The 16,154-nt window shown below is 44.3% G+C and overlaps 1 protein-coding gene across 1 annotated transcript in view; it reads left to right on the top strand.

The window, feature by feature from the left end:
* The window catches only part of LOC128814146 (contactin-4), a 281,500-nt gene that overhangs the window by 31,033 nt on the left and 234,313 nt on the right, over positions 1–16,154 (top strand). The window contains exon 2 of the mRNA XM_053989737.1: positions 7,544–7,588. The gene's annotated coding sequence lies outside the window, so the exon portion shown is untranslated. The remainder of the gene's footprint in view (positions 1–7,543; positions 7,589–16,154) is intronic.

Here is a 16,154-nt window from a genome sequence, read left to right as displayed (position 1 = left end):
GGATTTGTGCATTAAATAGATGGTGCTAAACTCTACAAATTGATTTTTTTTTTTTTTGTCGTGATGTGCTGCTTACACTTGTCACACATGGGGGACAGACCCATCTTCCACCTTTATGGATTATTTCAGTTGGGCTGGTGGAAAAAAACAGAGAAAAAAAAAACTCCTTTTTGGGCTTGCTCCTCCCTGTAGGGCTTGAATTCTCCGTTAGTTGCTGTCTATTGCTCCTAAATAATGAGATTTTTGAATGTATCAATGACTTCATTTATAAACCAGAATTCAGAAGGAACTTACCTTAGAAAAAGTTGTATTTCGTTGCCAGTTTTTCAATATTTTTGGGCATTTTATGAATCCTCTGGAAGAAGTATTTGACTGAGACCCAATTTCCTAGCATGGATTGCTGATTAGTGATGGAATTGCTGTGCCCAAGAAATCCTGGATGTATTTTGCAGAGAAGGGAGGTTTATTGTACCCCAGTCACTATTGACATTCTCCTGCTTTTGGGAAGGTTTCTGGGAGGCTTTTGCTGATGCCATGTCAATTTTATTATACTTACTTGCTTTCCTTTGTGTTCACTGCTTCAAGCAGCTGAATAAGGGAAAAATATTGATAATTTTGGTAGTTCATGTATGATGTTCCTGCTCTCAAAATCCTGGGTTTTATCACCTTTTCCAGCTGGCTCTTAATGCCAAAGTGGCTTTTTTCCAGGTTTCCTTCGTGGCATCCAGGACTTGCTAAAAAATTGTCAATGCAACAGTCCTGTTAAGTTATAATTCAGAATTTTTAAAAATAAGAGTTTTTCTCAAGTTGGAGTAGAGATTTTCTTGGATATCCACTGCCTTTCCAGTGGGACATTTCCTCTCCTGGCTGTATCCAGGGCTCTTGGTGAGACCCCAAGAGCAGGAGCAGAGTTCATGTGGCTCTGCTGCTTTTCAGAGCATTAATAAATAGGAATGCAACAGTGAAACTTCAGCTCCACCCCTTTGTTCCCCGAGATGATGGGTTAAAAAAAAAAAAAAAAAACAAAAAACTTAAAAACCAAAATGCTGCTTGTGTTGAGGCACTGTTGGGGTGAGCAGGCTCACCTGGCCCTGTGCCTCCCACCCCAAACACCCCCCAGGTTATGCTGAGAACCTGCAAATCTTTGGGACTTTCTCTCCAGCGTTTCAAGCTTTGATTTTCATTTTTTGGTGTTATCACTGTCACATCTCTGCTCGTCCAGCTTTGATCCATGCTGGTGGAACAGACCAACACAAAATCACGCCTCTTATTCATCCTGTTGCTTTTTCCACATGAAAGAATGGGGGTGAGCACCTGGAAGTGTCTTTTTTTGTGGCTGATGTGGTCACATGAAACTTCAAACCCCTCTGCAGCATCCCCTGCACTGCCTGACCTACTTGTGCAACTTCTTAGCAATTCCTCAAAGAAAGCAGCTTGGAAGGCAGTAGACCTTGTTTTTCTGGAGAACATGGTGCTGAGGGAGGATGTGGGCGATCTGAAATGTCTTCGGGTTTGCAAGGACAAGGAACAAATTAAGAAGAAGCAAAACAAACAATTTAATGGTGATGGAGCTGTAGCTCCAGCGAGGAGAGGCTGTGGGCGTGCATCCATTTTATCTCGCTGCACAAGATGATTCCTCACCACAGAAGGTCATAAAAAAACCTCACTGCTGAGTGCTGGAAGATAATTTTGCTAAAAGTTGGAAATGTTTGATTAGCAGTAAATATTTAAGGCCTTGGTTTGCAGCAATCAGGGGGCAGTGAGGGGACCTTAGCTTGGCAGATAAGCACTGAATTGTCACCTCAGATAAAAACCAAGGGTAAAACCTGGGGAATGAACTCTCAGGGATGCTAATTATGATGTGTTGTGTAGACATTCATTACTCAGTGCCCGATTTGGTTTTTTATCAGTGACCTTTGCTGTTAGGTGCTTTGAAATTGGTTGCAGGTGATTAGAGAGCTTTTTGATCACCCACAATTTTTGCTTCTGGCACTGCAATTCCAGTAAGAAAACATTTAATGTAATGGAGTGATGGGAATGAGGAATGAAGGGGCGTGGGTGGTGCCCTGCCTGCCCTGGCAGGTGTAGCTGGTTGGGTTGTGCTGAAGCTCTCATGCCAAGATGTGACATTGGGCTCTCCTGCTCTGTGCCATCAGCTGAGACAGACTTTGGCCCAGCAGAAAGTGCAGAAAAACAGAGGTTTTAGAAGATCCCATCAGTTTTTGTCGAGCTGTGGTGGGATTGTCTCAGAGCATGAGCTTGGGGAGCTCACACAGCCTCAGCTCCCCAAGTGAAGTTGGGTCTTGTGCAGCTTTAGAGCTGCTCCACCGACACCTCATTAAAATTAGGATTATAAACCTGCAGTTCATGGTGATGGTGACTCAAATGTGGTTGTTTCCTTAAGAGGAGCTGGTACAACCCATCCCCTTCTGCTGCTTGGAGAATGAAATGAAGAGGTTTCATGCTGGAAGGGAAAAGCCACAAGCCCAAAATGTGACTGTGTCAGAATTGTCCCTTTGTGTCACCAAAGCCTGACAGGTTCAGCTGCAATAACCTCTGGGAAGTTGATGGGCTCTATGCAAATGAGAGGAGGATCTCTTAATCAGCAGTTTGGAGACACAGAGGCATCACTCAGACAAGGAAAACCAATTTAATTTGTGTCATTACTTTGCATTTCAAGTAGGAAGGTGATGAACGCCTCATCCCCTCCGAGTGCAGCTCCTGGAGTCATCCTGGGCTTTTTCTCCTGATCCATGGACTCCCCACCTGAATTCCTGTGGGAAAACAGCTTTGGGAGAGCATCCTTCAAATAGGAGCTTTTTCTCTGTGCAGTCAGTAAAAGTCATTTTACAGTCAGTAAAAGTTTTTTTGATGGAGCAGGAAAACCCATTTTAAGTAGTAGAGACAATTTTAAGGGTTAGAACCTTACAAGTCCAGTTGAGGAATCAGAATCCCTTCGACCTGCATGGCTGCATATTGATAATAAATAAAGGCACTACAATTGTTGGGAGAGATTATCAGAGAAATCTCAGTGTTCTTTTCATTTGTGAAGCAAATGACAACCAACAAATGGAACTGTAAAGCCTGGAAATCCAATATAAATTTGTAACGCTCATCCCCACTCGATGAGACCAAATAAGAGTTTGAAATATTTTTTTTTTGGCACTTTTTTTTAGTTAGAATAAATCACATGAGCTCTCAATTCTGACAGCATTTGGCTTGGAAGTGAAAGCCCTCAGTCCCTGGGAGAGCTGTGCTGGGGATTAGGCTGCTGGAGCTTTTCCTTCAGGAGGTAGATGACACTTGCAGAATGATTTTGGCTGACTCACTAAACAGTGTTTAAATGCACAGGAAATGCTTCTGCACATGGGATTTATATTTCAGCTCCAGAAAACTCTGTCTGCTCCTTTGAGCTCCCATAATCAATCCAGTGCTGAAATTGGTGAGCAGGAGGGGAGGCCAGGGGTGCTGGGCTGTGGCTGGGGGTGATGCTGATCCAGGTGGTGAAAATTCAGAGTTCACACTCTCTGCCTTTGTTTGGAGAAGCAGCAGAGGCAGGATTAGGGCAGAGCTGGGTGGGCATGGATTTTATCCAGGGAATGTCCTCTTGGAGCAGGAATAGGGGTGGCAACAGAGCAGATTTCCTCCTGGGGGCTGCTGGAAATGAAGATAAGCAAGAGCAGCTTCAGGTGCACTTGATTATTTATTAGCATTTATTAATGAGCCCATAGTCCACAGAATTGTGGTTCTCATGTTCCTTTAGCCTAACTGAGGAATATTGTGTGGAAGGTTTGGGAGTTCATGTTAGAAAACAGGAGCAGGAAAAGGTCCTTACAGTGTACAGGGGGGTTGAGATAAAGACAAATCTGCAGTCTGAGGGCTCCTGGAGTGCCTAGTTTGAGACTGGAGTGAAGCAGAGATGCAAAATCTCATAGTTTTATTTAATCTTGGTTAAAACCTGAATTTGGAAGATAGGACAAGTCTGTGGTTTGGCAGGTGATGCAAAGCAGTGCCAGAGGAGGCTGATTCCATAAACCTAAACCCACAACAAAGCCAGGGACAGGAAAAAGATAAAAATAATCAGCAAAAGAGCTGTTGTGTGCTTGCAGTGGCCAAGGGAGAATTTTGGGGTGAGGAATCCCAGCCTGGTCTCAGTACTGTCCCTGTCCTGGGCCAGGTTTGATTTCCTCCCCCAGGGAAACACGATCACCCCTTCCCTGCAGCCTGGTCTCCAGGTGCTCTGAGGAAAGATGCATTAGGAATGGCAGGATCTGCAAATTATGCTACAAAACTTCCAGGTGGGAAATGCCCCTCAGGTTTCCCTGGGAGTGCTGCTTTCAGCCCTGTCTGCATCAGTTTGTGTCAATATAAACTCAGGGTAATGTATGGATTTCTGCTGGCAGCAGATGAGATCAGCACTTCTCCAGGCTCTCATCAGTGCTCCCTCTTGCCAGCTCCCAGAGATCTGCCTCCACAAAAAAAAAAAAAAAAGTGGATTTTTTCTGTGCAAATACACAGTATTACTGTGAAATGAATCCTCTCTATTTTTATTTTCTCTCCTTAAGTCATTTTTTTTCCCCCTCTTGAAGGATGTGCTGTTCCTTTACATGAAATGAGGCTTGCACAAGACTGAGTTTCTTCTTGGGCTTTTTTTTGGAAGCTACAGCTTCAAGAACAACTGCAGTGGTGACTGGGGAGCTGCAGTAAAAGTCTTGTTGCCTTTTCCTTTGGAGACAACTTCCTCTCCGTGTTCTGAAGTTTTTTTTACCAAGCCTTCTGTTGACAAGGGATGCAGAAAATACTGAACCTGCTAAATTCAGATTTTGGTGTGCTGTCTTCGTAGTGTCACCTGAGAGAGGGAGCACAGTCTGTGCCCCTCAGTTCCTGCTCCAGGTTGTTTTTCACCTGGGATGAAGGTGTGGGTTTGAATTCCTGGCCAAGCCCTCCAGGCTAGGGGAGGTTTCTTTATTATTTAGCAAAATTGCTTGGGCACTGCTGATGTTTGGGGGGAATATAATTGAAAAGCTTTAAGTTTTCCAGCCTGGAAGTTCAGGTTCAGTGCGGCTGGTGAGGATAATGTACAATTAATTTAATCACCATCTCCATTTAAAGGTGGGAAAAGCCCTCTGAGAGGAGTCCAAACATTAACCCAGCACTGCCAGGTCACCACCTGAGCACCAAATCTGCAGATTTTATCAAGAGTATCTTGCAATTCCTGCGGGATTAAATCCTGTGCTGAAAACAGAATGTTCTGAATGTGCCTCCTCCCTGGTTTGAGTCAACATCTCTCTGCCAAGGCAGAGTGTTTCAAGAAATTGCCCACAGAAGTGTTCCTGTTGTTGGTACCTGCAATTTCTGAAGGATTTGAGTGGATGCATGCTGCTGGCTTGAGCTGCTGAGCAGACAGAATCAGAATGTAGAGGTTTTTCAACCAGTCACCTGTTCCTTCTAGCCCAAAATGATGAAGTACCCAAAGTGCTGGATGGGCATATGGGAGGTGAGGTTTGTGCTCCAGTGAGTACCCACCCGACGTGAGCGGCTCCAGCAGGAGAAAGCAGAAATGAGCTTTGTAGTAACTGCATTTGCTGGGGGTGTGGGGGAAGAGGAAAACGAAGATTTCATCCAGACTCTCCCACGTAAGCTCCAAAAAAAGCCACCTGCGCTTGGTTCTGCACACAGGCGTGACAGGGATGGAAAAACCAAGGCCCAAAGCGTGGTGAGGTGCAGCTCTGGAGGCTGCGTGGCAGGTGTTCTGTGAGACACCTCTTGTGCCTTGGTTCCAGGCCCTGCGTGCCCACGGGGTTCAGGGGTGTCTGGGAGCCGGGTGGGCTCCAAATCTCACTGTACTGAGCAGATCAGGCTTGGCTAAGCCAAAACTGCAGGGTTTGTTTTTTATTTTTTTCTTTGTTTTCAGCAGCCACGACTTTGTAGCGTCTAAAAATACGCAGCGACGTTGGTGGTGGAGCGTTGCTTAACTTGTGCAAGTTGTTCCCCCAAACTTTGCCTGAGTGAAGTGATAAGCTGAACAGTTACAGTAAATAGAGTAATATTTTGATTGGTACGAAACCTTTCATTTCTTCCCCATGTCTAATTAGCGTAGCTCTGAATGTCAAATATTTACCCGCTCTCCCCAGCGCTGTGCTCACTTCGGTGGGCTCCATCTGGCTCTGCCTGCCTCCAGCCTGCTCCTCATGGAAAAGCTTTCCCAGGCCCAGGGCTGCTGCTGGATCCCACCTGTCCCCCTCCAGGTCTCCTGCACTGGGAGGGAGCTCTTCCCTCCAGCCGATCCAGGTGGATTTGCTCTGTTTCAGGGAAACAGAGCTGTGCAAGCTGCTGGTCCATGAGTGGAGCTCTCAGGCTGGGAGGTGTCAGGCCACATCCTTGCTAAAAGCTGCTGAAGGGTGGGAGTGGTACATCCATGGAAAAGGAAGGCAAAATGTCCCTTTAGGCCACCAGGGATGCAATTCCCCAGTACAGAATGGGGTGTAGCAGCTTTTTATATCCATAAAGTCCAGAAAGGTTTGGGTTGGAAGGGATTTTAAAGCCTATCCAGTTCCACCCCTGCCATGGGTAGGGACACCATGGGCTCCAAGCCCCAATGTCCAACCTGGCCTTGGACACTTCCAGGGATCCAGGAGCAGCCACAGCTGCTCTGAGAATTCCATCTCAGCCCCTCCCCACCCCCAGAGGGAGGGATATCTTCTCAATATCTAATTTTCAGGGATTCTCAAGGGCTTCAGTAGCAACCCCATTACAGGAGCAGGGCTGTCCTCTGGCTCTGACTTCTCATATCAAATTGGAATTCGAGCTACAACCCAGGAAATGGGTGCTTATCTTCAAGCAAAATGTCAGACTTCTTTTTCTGCCTCTCCTATCTGGGATGTGTTGATAGTGCAAAAAAAAAAAAAAAGCTTATATTTCCTTATATTATATCATTTTTGCTGCATTTCTGGTGCCCACTGAATTCTAGTTTCATAAACATCCTCTCCATTTGCCATATGTTCTCTGTGTGACCCGTACCTAGCTACCAAACATGTGAAGCTTTAGGTTTAAATCATGTGTTGAACAAGTTTCCTGGTTTTTTTTTTTTTTTCTTTTTTTTTTCAAATTTTATTAGCATGTGGTTTGGATGATCTAATGGGGAATGGCTCTGCTTCAGCCTCTTTCTGTGGGATTTAGGTTGGTCTGTTGTCAGCTGAGAGCTGCACTGAGTTATCAGTGGAAGAGTTTCAGCCTTTAGTGAAGTCAGAGGTGGAAAAATTAAGGTTTGAGTCATCCCAGGTGGAAAGGTTGAACCCCAGGGCAGTGTGCAGGGCTTGGGGGTTTTGGAGAAGAGACCTCACGGTTTGGGGGGAGCTGAATCAAGCAGTGGAAAAGGACCTGAGCAGGTTACTGCTGTTGTCTCGTGGCACTTTGAAAATAGCAAATAAAAGTCATCCAAGACAGCCTCTCTCTCTGCAAAACAAATTGACAATAACAGGAATTAATTTAGTGTCTTAAAATACCAGCATAACCAACATTCCATTTGAATTTCTTCTTTCAGATATTGGAAATTTGACTGAAGGCTACATATCATGCACTGGAGAAGGTAACAATTCTTTAATCCTAATTCTGATGTGTTGGTGCTAATTTCTCTTTATTCTTAACATCATTGCATTGAAGGTCAGAATCTCCTTTGTGTTGTTTGTGCTTTAAAGAATTTGCCCTGGAGTTTGTCTGTGCCCTGACAGGGGGTTTTGATTTCCCTTTTTAAAAGAATATAAAAATCTGCATTTAAGTCTTTAGGTGTGTATATGTTGCATTTATGCAATTCTACATTGGAAGGTTTGCAGGAAACGTGGAACAGTTTTCCTTCAGCTATTATTGTAAATGGAAAATTGTAAATGATATATATTTAACAGGATGTATGGAAGTTGTAGAATGAGTCTTTTTCGAAAGGATATTGATATCTTGCTATTGATAATGTTTCAGGGTTGTTTTTCTTTTTCTGGTTAGGCTCTTATTGTTCTTGTCAAGAGATTTTCAAAATTGGTGTTTAATTAATCATTGAATGATTGACTCTGCAATTGAATTAGTCAAAAAAACCTGTGGCGTTTCTGAAACTCAAATTTTCTTAATGGCCTCTCAGTTTGAATGTCAAAGGGAATAAATCTTGTTAGTGGAGAGGTAGGTTTTGTTCTACAGACCCTGAAATTATCTTGAGGGGTTTTTTCCCCAACATGCTTTTAAGTCTGAATTGTGTTGTTTCCAAAGGAGAAGATGTTTTCAGAGCTTACAATTATTTGGAAAATGAATGTTGTCTTAGTTTTAGATGCTATTACTGTATCTGTTCAGAGACACTACAGATGGTTTCTGACAAAAATATTTAATTTCTTAATTCCTGGGAGTTTCTCCTTAGTCCTGGGTGGTGTTCACAATGGAAACTGGAGATGGAGATCAAGCAAATATTCTCATTCAGCCTGGCTCTTTTGGAATGTGCTGTCTTGGTGTGAGGTTTTCAAAGCCAGCATGATAAATCCTGTGATAGATCACTTTCTAGTCTTTCTGGTGGTCTGAAAGGAAAAGCTTATTTCTTAATATAAAAGATAACTTTGAATAATGGACTCCTCATCCCTTTGGACAGTACTCCTAAATTAGCCTCAGAGCTCCTTCTCAGGTGAAATCTCATTTTCAGGTTCCCCACAGTAAAAAGGAGATGTTGATCCCCATTTCATGTGGGAAGTGTTTTCAATCTGCTGATGAAAAGTACTTCTGAAGAGTTAGGCAACCTTGATTAATTGAGCCTGAATAAGAAGTGCAGGATCAAATCTCAGGATATTATTTTTAGGCTGCAGCCTTGTGTTCTGCATTCCAAATCCTTAAATGCCAGTTTGATAGGAAGTGTGGAGGACTGGAGCAGACAGTTCTGGGCAGGCTGGTAATGGTTTGCAAATGCTGACACCACCCCAGCCAGGAGGATGGAAATTGCTTTCTGTTTACAGAGCCTTTAACTCTTGGGTAAACACTCCTCATTAGTGAGGATGTGACTGGAATTTGGGTTAAATGCCTCCATTCTGGTGATACCTTAGGATTTCAGCGTTTCTATTTCCCATCTATTTGTAACCCTGCAGTTCTTTAGTGTGTAACTCCAAACTCCACACTCAGTGTGAGCTGCTGCTTCCCCAGTTGGGGCAGACACAACAATTCCTCTCCAGGCCTGGCAATCAAGGACACCTCACTGCCTCAGGCCAGAGAGATGGGAACAAAAGTGACTTGGGGGAGCAAACTTGGGGTCAGTGACTTCATTAGCTGAAGCTGTAATTGGGAGATTCACCCCCAATATGCAAATGGAACAAACTTATAAAAGTATGAAAACCTGTGACCCATCATCCATTTTTGGGTGTAGCCCCTGAGGGGCTTTGTCTGCCTAAAATGTAACTGAAGGCCCTTTAATAAGTAGAACAGCTTTTTATTCCCTTCATTCTGTCTGGCCTCTGTTTTTAGGTAGCCCAAAAGGCATCAGTGGCATTGGGAGTGAAGGGGTATTTGAAATAAAAGCTGGCGTGGGGAAGCACTTGGTGGATATGAGCCATTAGAAGGTCAGCAGTGCCCTTTGGGGTGTTTAGGTCTGGGAATGGCCCCACAAGGCAGAATTGGGTTCTTGGGGCGTGGGAACAGCAATGTCACCCAAGCTGCCGAGATATCCTAAAAAGTGAATTTTGTGTGCCCAAAGTCTGCTCCAGTGGCAGCGAGCCTTGGGATGCAGGGCTGTGCTCTCCAGGAGCAAGCACAGCGTGGTTTTTAGGGAAAAGTGGACACACACTCTTCTCTACTCGACAAAATGACACATTTGGGGAGTGCAGATTCAGCTTTTATACATATTTCATCTCTGGGGGAGGGCAGGAGTTTCTCTCCCACGCTCCTCAGCAGCACACGAGCCTTGCTGACTCAAAGCCAGGCCCTGAGGGAGCCAAGTTTGGGCTTTTGCTTCTGGTCTTGTGGCTCAAAACTGGCTGTGGTTGGCCAAAGTGACTCCAGAAGTAGGGATTTGAAAGGAAACATTTGTGCTTTGTAGTGGTATAATTACAAAATTCTACTTGATTACCTGTCAAGCTAATTAAAACAGTGACAGGCCAGCAGTCCTCTTCGAGTTTGTAGCATCTGTGCTTTGTATCCCACAATCAGGCTTAGAGTGTAAATTTAATTAGAATTATTACCAGCAGACAACACACAGTTGTGCTGGTAAAAATCCCTAAAACGGGATGCTCTGAGAAAGGAGATTCTGGTGAGCAGAGTCTGAAGAGCAGCTGGATTTAGGGCATGGTTTGACAAGATTGGGGCTGGCTTTTTCCACTGGCAGCTTCCCCTTTGCCTGGTGTGTGAGTGTTTGTGTCTGGCAGCTCTTGGCTCAGCTGGAAGTGCTGGGGGTCAGTGTGTAAGAGGATTACTTGGATGGACGCTGAACTGCCTCCAACAGGCAATTTTTAGATCCCTCCTTCAAAGACAAGGGTTGTTTGTGATCTCCAGGCATCCTTCTGCTTCCCAGGATCCCTAACTGTCCTCCTTCCCTGGCTCCTCATTGTCAGATGTGTCTGCCACCACATCCTCCTACTCTTCTCCTAATCCTCTGAAAATCTGCTGTGTCCTTTCTTTTCCTCTTTATTATCTCCTGCTTCCAGCCTGATTCCCTTCTCCTGCTTTTCACCTTCTGTGCCTCTCTGCCATCCCTTTCCTTGGCTGCTTCCTTCTCCCCTTTTCACTTGGGTTCCTCGTGCCGCTCAAAAACTCTCGAAAATTAAAACAGAGTCAGTTGTTCTAAAGTAATTTGATTAAACTGAATCACCAGAACTGCACTTTATGGTGGATTATTGTGGTTTTTAGAGGATGAGTTGGGAATTTGGAGCTGGGAGAGAGCATCCTGACTTGGCAGCAGAGTGAAATGGCAACTTTTTGATACAACCCTGACTGTAATTAGTTATTGCAGAGTCTGCATTTTGCTTGAGATTTGGAGTATTTGGGTTTGTGGGTTTTTTTTGGGTTTTTTTGTTTTTTTTTTTAACTTAAGTAATATTTAGGATGGAGTCCTCACGACTTGACTTTTCACCCTAAGATCACGATTGAACAAAACTCAGGATGAAGGTGTGTTCAGTCACAGGTGCCCGGCCAGATCTTTTCCTCACAAAGATATTTTGGAAGAACAGGTGACAGCTCAAGGGATGTGCCTCATTCCAGCATTTCAGAGTGTTTTCTTTCAGAATGTGTGTGAGATGTGTTGTCTGTGTTCCCTGAGTGGGAATATGGGGCTGAAATGACACCAAGGACTGTCTGGGAAGGCAACAAGGCTGTTAAATCTGAAATCTGACACAAGGCAAACTTTGGCACAAAACAAGTCTGCCCTTCTGCACTTTTTTTGATATTATAAAGGAGATTATTGTGGCCTTACAAGAAGGTTAAGATGTCATGAAGTTTAATATACTCTGGAAATAGTCCTGCTAAAGCTGCTGCTGCTCGTGATTGATGAGGCAGGTTATGATGGGAGCTCTCAATCTTGTGTTTGTGTGTGCAAATTGCCATTTCCCAGCCTTTTCAAGGTTGCTAACTTTATCTTGTGGCGCAGCCCATATTTAAGGATTTCATGTTGAATTAGCCTTTGATTAAGGGCAAAGGAGCTTTGATGATAAAATGCCACTACCAGTGGTTCTGTGGACTGGCTTGGAATAACTTATCAATCACTCCATGACTGAGAACACGTTGTGGACATGAGGGTCACCCTTTGAGGATTAATTTTTCTGAGATAAACAGCTCATGACTGTTGGATGATTATGGTCAGAAGCAATTATGGTGGTTTTAAACTGCTCATTACTACAATAAAGAGTCACTAGACTGAGTTTTGAGCCTCTGCCTAAATAGCTGGGTCAAGATGTGTCAGCCTGAGTTCCAAGGTGTTATTGAATGATAGGAGTTGCTGGGAGTTCTGGCACAGGTGGGTCCTGGCAGTTTGTTTCCCATATTTTCTTTTTTTTTCCTATTAACTGAATTTCTGCACTTTTTAGGTGAGTAACCCAAACAGGCAGCTGGCAGGTCTGTGGAGTCCCCTGTAAATAGCAAACATGTATTTTCCAGGTATTCTGAAGAATGTTTCACAGCTGGTTTAGGTTCCAGGTGTCACTGCCTGCTTCTGATCCTCTGGGCTCCAGATTTCCATGTTTCTGTTTCCTTTTTTAAATTCCTGCAACGCTGTCATCAGCTCAGCTGAGACTGGATGAGTGCAGTGTGAGGACTCATGGTGCTTCTCATGGCTGGAAAAGTGGTGGAGCCTGAAAGCCAAAGTGTGTCTGAGATAAATTCCTATTTAATAAAAAAAAAAAAATAAAGAGAGCCCCAAACACCAGCGATATGGGAAGCTGCTGTCATGAGCACTGCTTGAAAGGGATGAGAAACTGTCTTATGGAGGGATTAGTGTAGTGAGGAATAAACTGCTGAATCACTGGGAGCAAGGAGGAAATAGAGAGTGGAGAGGCTGTGGAAAAAAAATAAAATGCCTGCTGGAATTCAATTAAAATCACAGTAGGATTTGCTGCTGGAGATGGAACATCCGTCATCCCGGATCTCGTGGTGGCTGCTGCCTCGAGGGGTGCTTAAGTGAGTGTAGAGCTCCTGAAAAATGCTGGAGTGGCAGTGCTGCAGCAGGAGAGTCCCCATTTCCTCCCAGACTGATGTGTTTTCCCCAGCACACCTCGGAGTTTGGATTGCTGCTCACTGCTCGGGCTCTGACACTTTGCCATAGATTATCCGAGGCCAGAGTTGTAGTTTGTCCCACAGGCTGGAAGAGGAGCAGCCTGTGGGAATGCTGCTCGGGCTGTGGGGCTGCAAATCAATTTGGGGGTTTATGATGGTTTTTTTCTTGAAATTATTTGGATTATTTAATCATTTTGGTTGTTTAAGGACGATTATTTAAGGATGTGCTCGTGCGGGGCTGAGTGGCTTGAAGAATCTCCACTCTATCATCAGTGATATCCACACTGCAAATCCAAAAAAAAACCACCCCTAAAAGCAGCTCTGTCCTCAAGTGAAGGACACAAAATCAGGTTGGATTTTAGTCAGATGAAATTCCCCCATTTCACTTGGTTTTCAGTGAGTGTTTCTTGCTGCAGGTGGGACAGGAGGGATGGCTGTGGCTCTGACCATTACTGAAATGGCTCCTTTGCTATCAAATCTTGTGTTAATCATTTGAAATGCCTTCAATGTGCCCTCAGCGATTTGAAATAGCATCAATTAACATTTAGGAAATTAATTTCCGACTCCTGGAATATTAAACATTTACTTTACAGATGGAAATGAGGTGTACTGACTGTGCATCTCTCGTGCCCCTTTTAACCCACAGCCTCATAAGGCAAAAAAATGCTAAATTGGCAAACACAAAGGTTTGGTTTGGTGCTGGAATTGTGGCACGTGGAATTATTGCTGCCAGGTTTGATACTGCACCAGTGGCATTAAATTCTTTACTGAGATTCCAGGCCAGGAGCAATCTGGGATAGGTGAAGGTGCCAGGGGTGGAACTGGATGAGCTTTAAGGTCCCTCCCAACCCAAACCAGTCTGGAATTCTGTGATCCTGAGAAATGTGGCTAAAAACCCCAAACTACAGCAAAGTCTGGATGAAACACCTGATGCTGCCAACTCCTCGTGGCTCACTGTGGCACGCTTTGATTTTACTCCTCCTTTTTAAAATATTTGATGCCTCAAAATAAGCAACTCAAACAGAAACAAAGGTTCTTCAGGAAGTCTATAATTCAGATTAATCTTTGTGGATGGAAATGTTCAGTCTAATCTTTGCTAGAACTGATTTTGTCACCCTTTTAGTTATCAATAAAAATATTATAGATGTGATTCTGCACAAAGGTGTTGGAGAGTGGGTCACTCAAGAAATGTTTCCTTGGTTTCTCTGTCTATGCTGGTCTTGGGTGAAAATTTGCATCCCTTGGTCCCCTGGAAGTGTTTGGCAAATGGATTCCTTGCTTCAAAGGAGCTGTCTGCCAGCTGAAGGGAGAAGAAATATTCCTTAGGGTCAGTTTTGAACTTTTTTCCTTTGAATTTTGAGTCTTAGTTTCTCAGGTTCACAGTTGTCCTTATTGAGAAGGAAAAGAAGATGGTTTTGGTTTATTTAATTCATTCAAATTGATCATTGTTCCTGTTTATACCATTTTAAGAACAACATCTTTATCTCCTTACTTGCAAATACATATTTTGTATGATTTCTCTTAATGCTCTTTTAAAGTTATTAGTCTGCCTATCCCGTGTTGCAAATTCTGGTGGTTTTTGTTTGATTTGGAAGGGATCTGTAGAGGTGATGTAGTGCAGCTGCCCTGCTCAAAGTTTTGTAGTAAAATGTTATTTTAGGATTTATTGAGTGGCAGTTGTCCTCAATACACCATGTGGCACAAAGAAGGAGCTGGAATATGACTCACTTTTTGTCTCCAGTCTGTAATTCCTTCTGCTCTTTCCTCATCACTTCAGCTCCCTCGCCTCTTCTGAATCTTTTAGGAGTTATCACTTCAGTCTCACAGCCACTATTTTCATTCCTCCTCACACCAAACAGCTCCTGGCCATCAGTTCTTCCCTGTGTGCCTGCTCCTATTTGATCTGGACTTTCCTTTGTGCTGCTGACTCACTGCCAGCTCTGAGCGTGCAGGGTTGTGCTGCTTGTCCCTGCCTGTAATCTGTGTATTTCCAGAGTTTAACTGCCCACTATTGGGATTTCCAGAACATGGAGCCATGCAGGCAGTAAACTGCATTTCATGCACTGCTGAAGTTAATGGGAATTTGGATCAGCTTTTTGGTGCCCTACTTCAAAGCAGTTCAAAGATCTCTTATTTCCTCATTTTCCTCTTAATCTTCGTTCCTCTCATTCCACAAGAATTATCACAATTCTACTGTATCACCTGCTTTGATACAGGAGATCTTATCTTCAGCACAGTCCTTGAAGTCTTTTTTCTTCCATAGGAAGCAGACGGGGAGAAAAAAAAAAAAACATTTTCATGCTGAACAGATGTGTCCTGATTATCTTTGTTTTTATTTAGGCTTTGCCACAGTCTGCTATCCTAGAATTAAAACACCTCATCAGAGGATGATGATTAGAGCTACCTCTGCTTTTTCCTCCACTTTAAAATGTCATTAGAGTGTCTCTTTCACTTTTTCTTGGTGACTTCTTTGGCAGCCCTGAAGCTGCAGTGGGTTGTGCTTTGTTACACCCCTGGAACTTGAGCTCCCACTATTGACAATCCCATATTGGTAATTCCTTTTGGTACAGCTACAGGAATATACTGTTCATCATTTATTTTTATGCACCAAGACCTTAAACTGTCTGATCTTCAGCTTTCCAAATGCCTTGGGTGTGCTTGGGGCTGCCTTGCTCTGATGTCAGTGGAAGATTGGTCAATTAGGGAGAAATTCTTCTCTGTGAGGATGCTGAGGCCCAGGCACAGAGGAAATGTGGCTGCCCCTGGATCCCTGGAAGTGCCCAAGGCCAGGTTGGACTGGGCTTGGAGCAGTCTGGGACAGTGGAAGGTGTCCCTTGCCCATGGCAGGGCTGGCACTGGATGGGTTTGAGGTCCCTTCCCACCCAAACCTTTCTGCAGGTGTTGTACAGATGCTGTTGCCTGATTACATTTCACCCGCTGGTTTTCAATTAATTATTTTAGTCTGAACTCTATTTCAAGCCAAGGTGTAAGTGGTTTATTTCACAGGATCTCTGCCCATATTTCTGCTCTGAGTTGTGAAGCTGGGCTCTCTCTGAGCTCCCAGCAGCTCAGGACCATGAGGCAGCATCACCACCAACCTCAGGCAGGAGCTGAGCTGTTTGTCTCTCGCAGAGAGCTCCCAGCTCTGGGCTTTGCTGTGGATTTGAGCTGAGCTGTGGAGCTGGGCTCAGCCTGGGCTCAGCCTGGCTCCCTGTGCCGTGCTCTGTGCAGTCCCAGCTCAGTGTGGCTCTCACACCCAACGCGGGGCTCGCTGGCTTTGGGCTTTGCACGGGAATCCGCCCAGGAGCTCCTCTCATCTCTGCTGCATTTCCATCTCTCTGTCTTCAGAGCTTCCTGCAACTTGTTGCAAATCACAAATTGTCTCTGCTGGTTATGCTGCCTCTGGCCAGGGCCCTGCATTTTGGGTTGGCTTTTGA

This window comes from Vidua macroura, chromosome 13 (genome assembly GCF_024509145.1).
Source record: "Vidua macroura isolate BioBank_ID:100142 chromosome 13, ASM2450914v1, whole genome shotgun sequence".
Lineage (NCBI taxonomy): Eukaryota > Metazoa > Chordata > Aves > Passeriformes > Viduidae > Vidua > Vidua macroura.
This window is presented reverse-complemented; position numbering and strand designations above follow the sequence as displayed.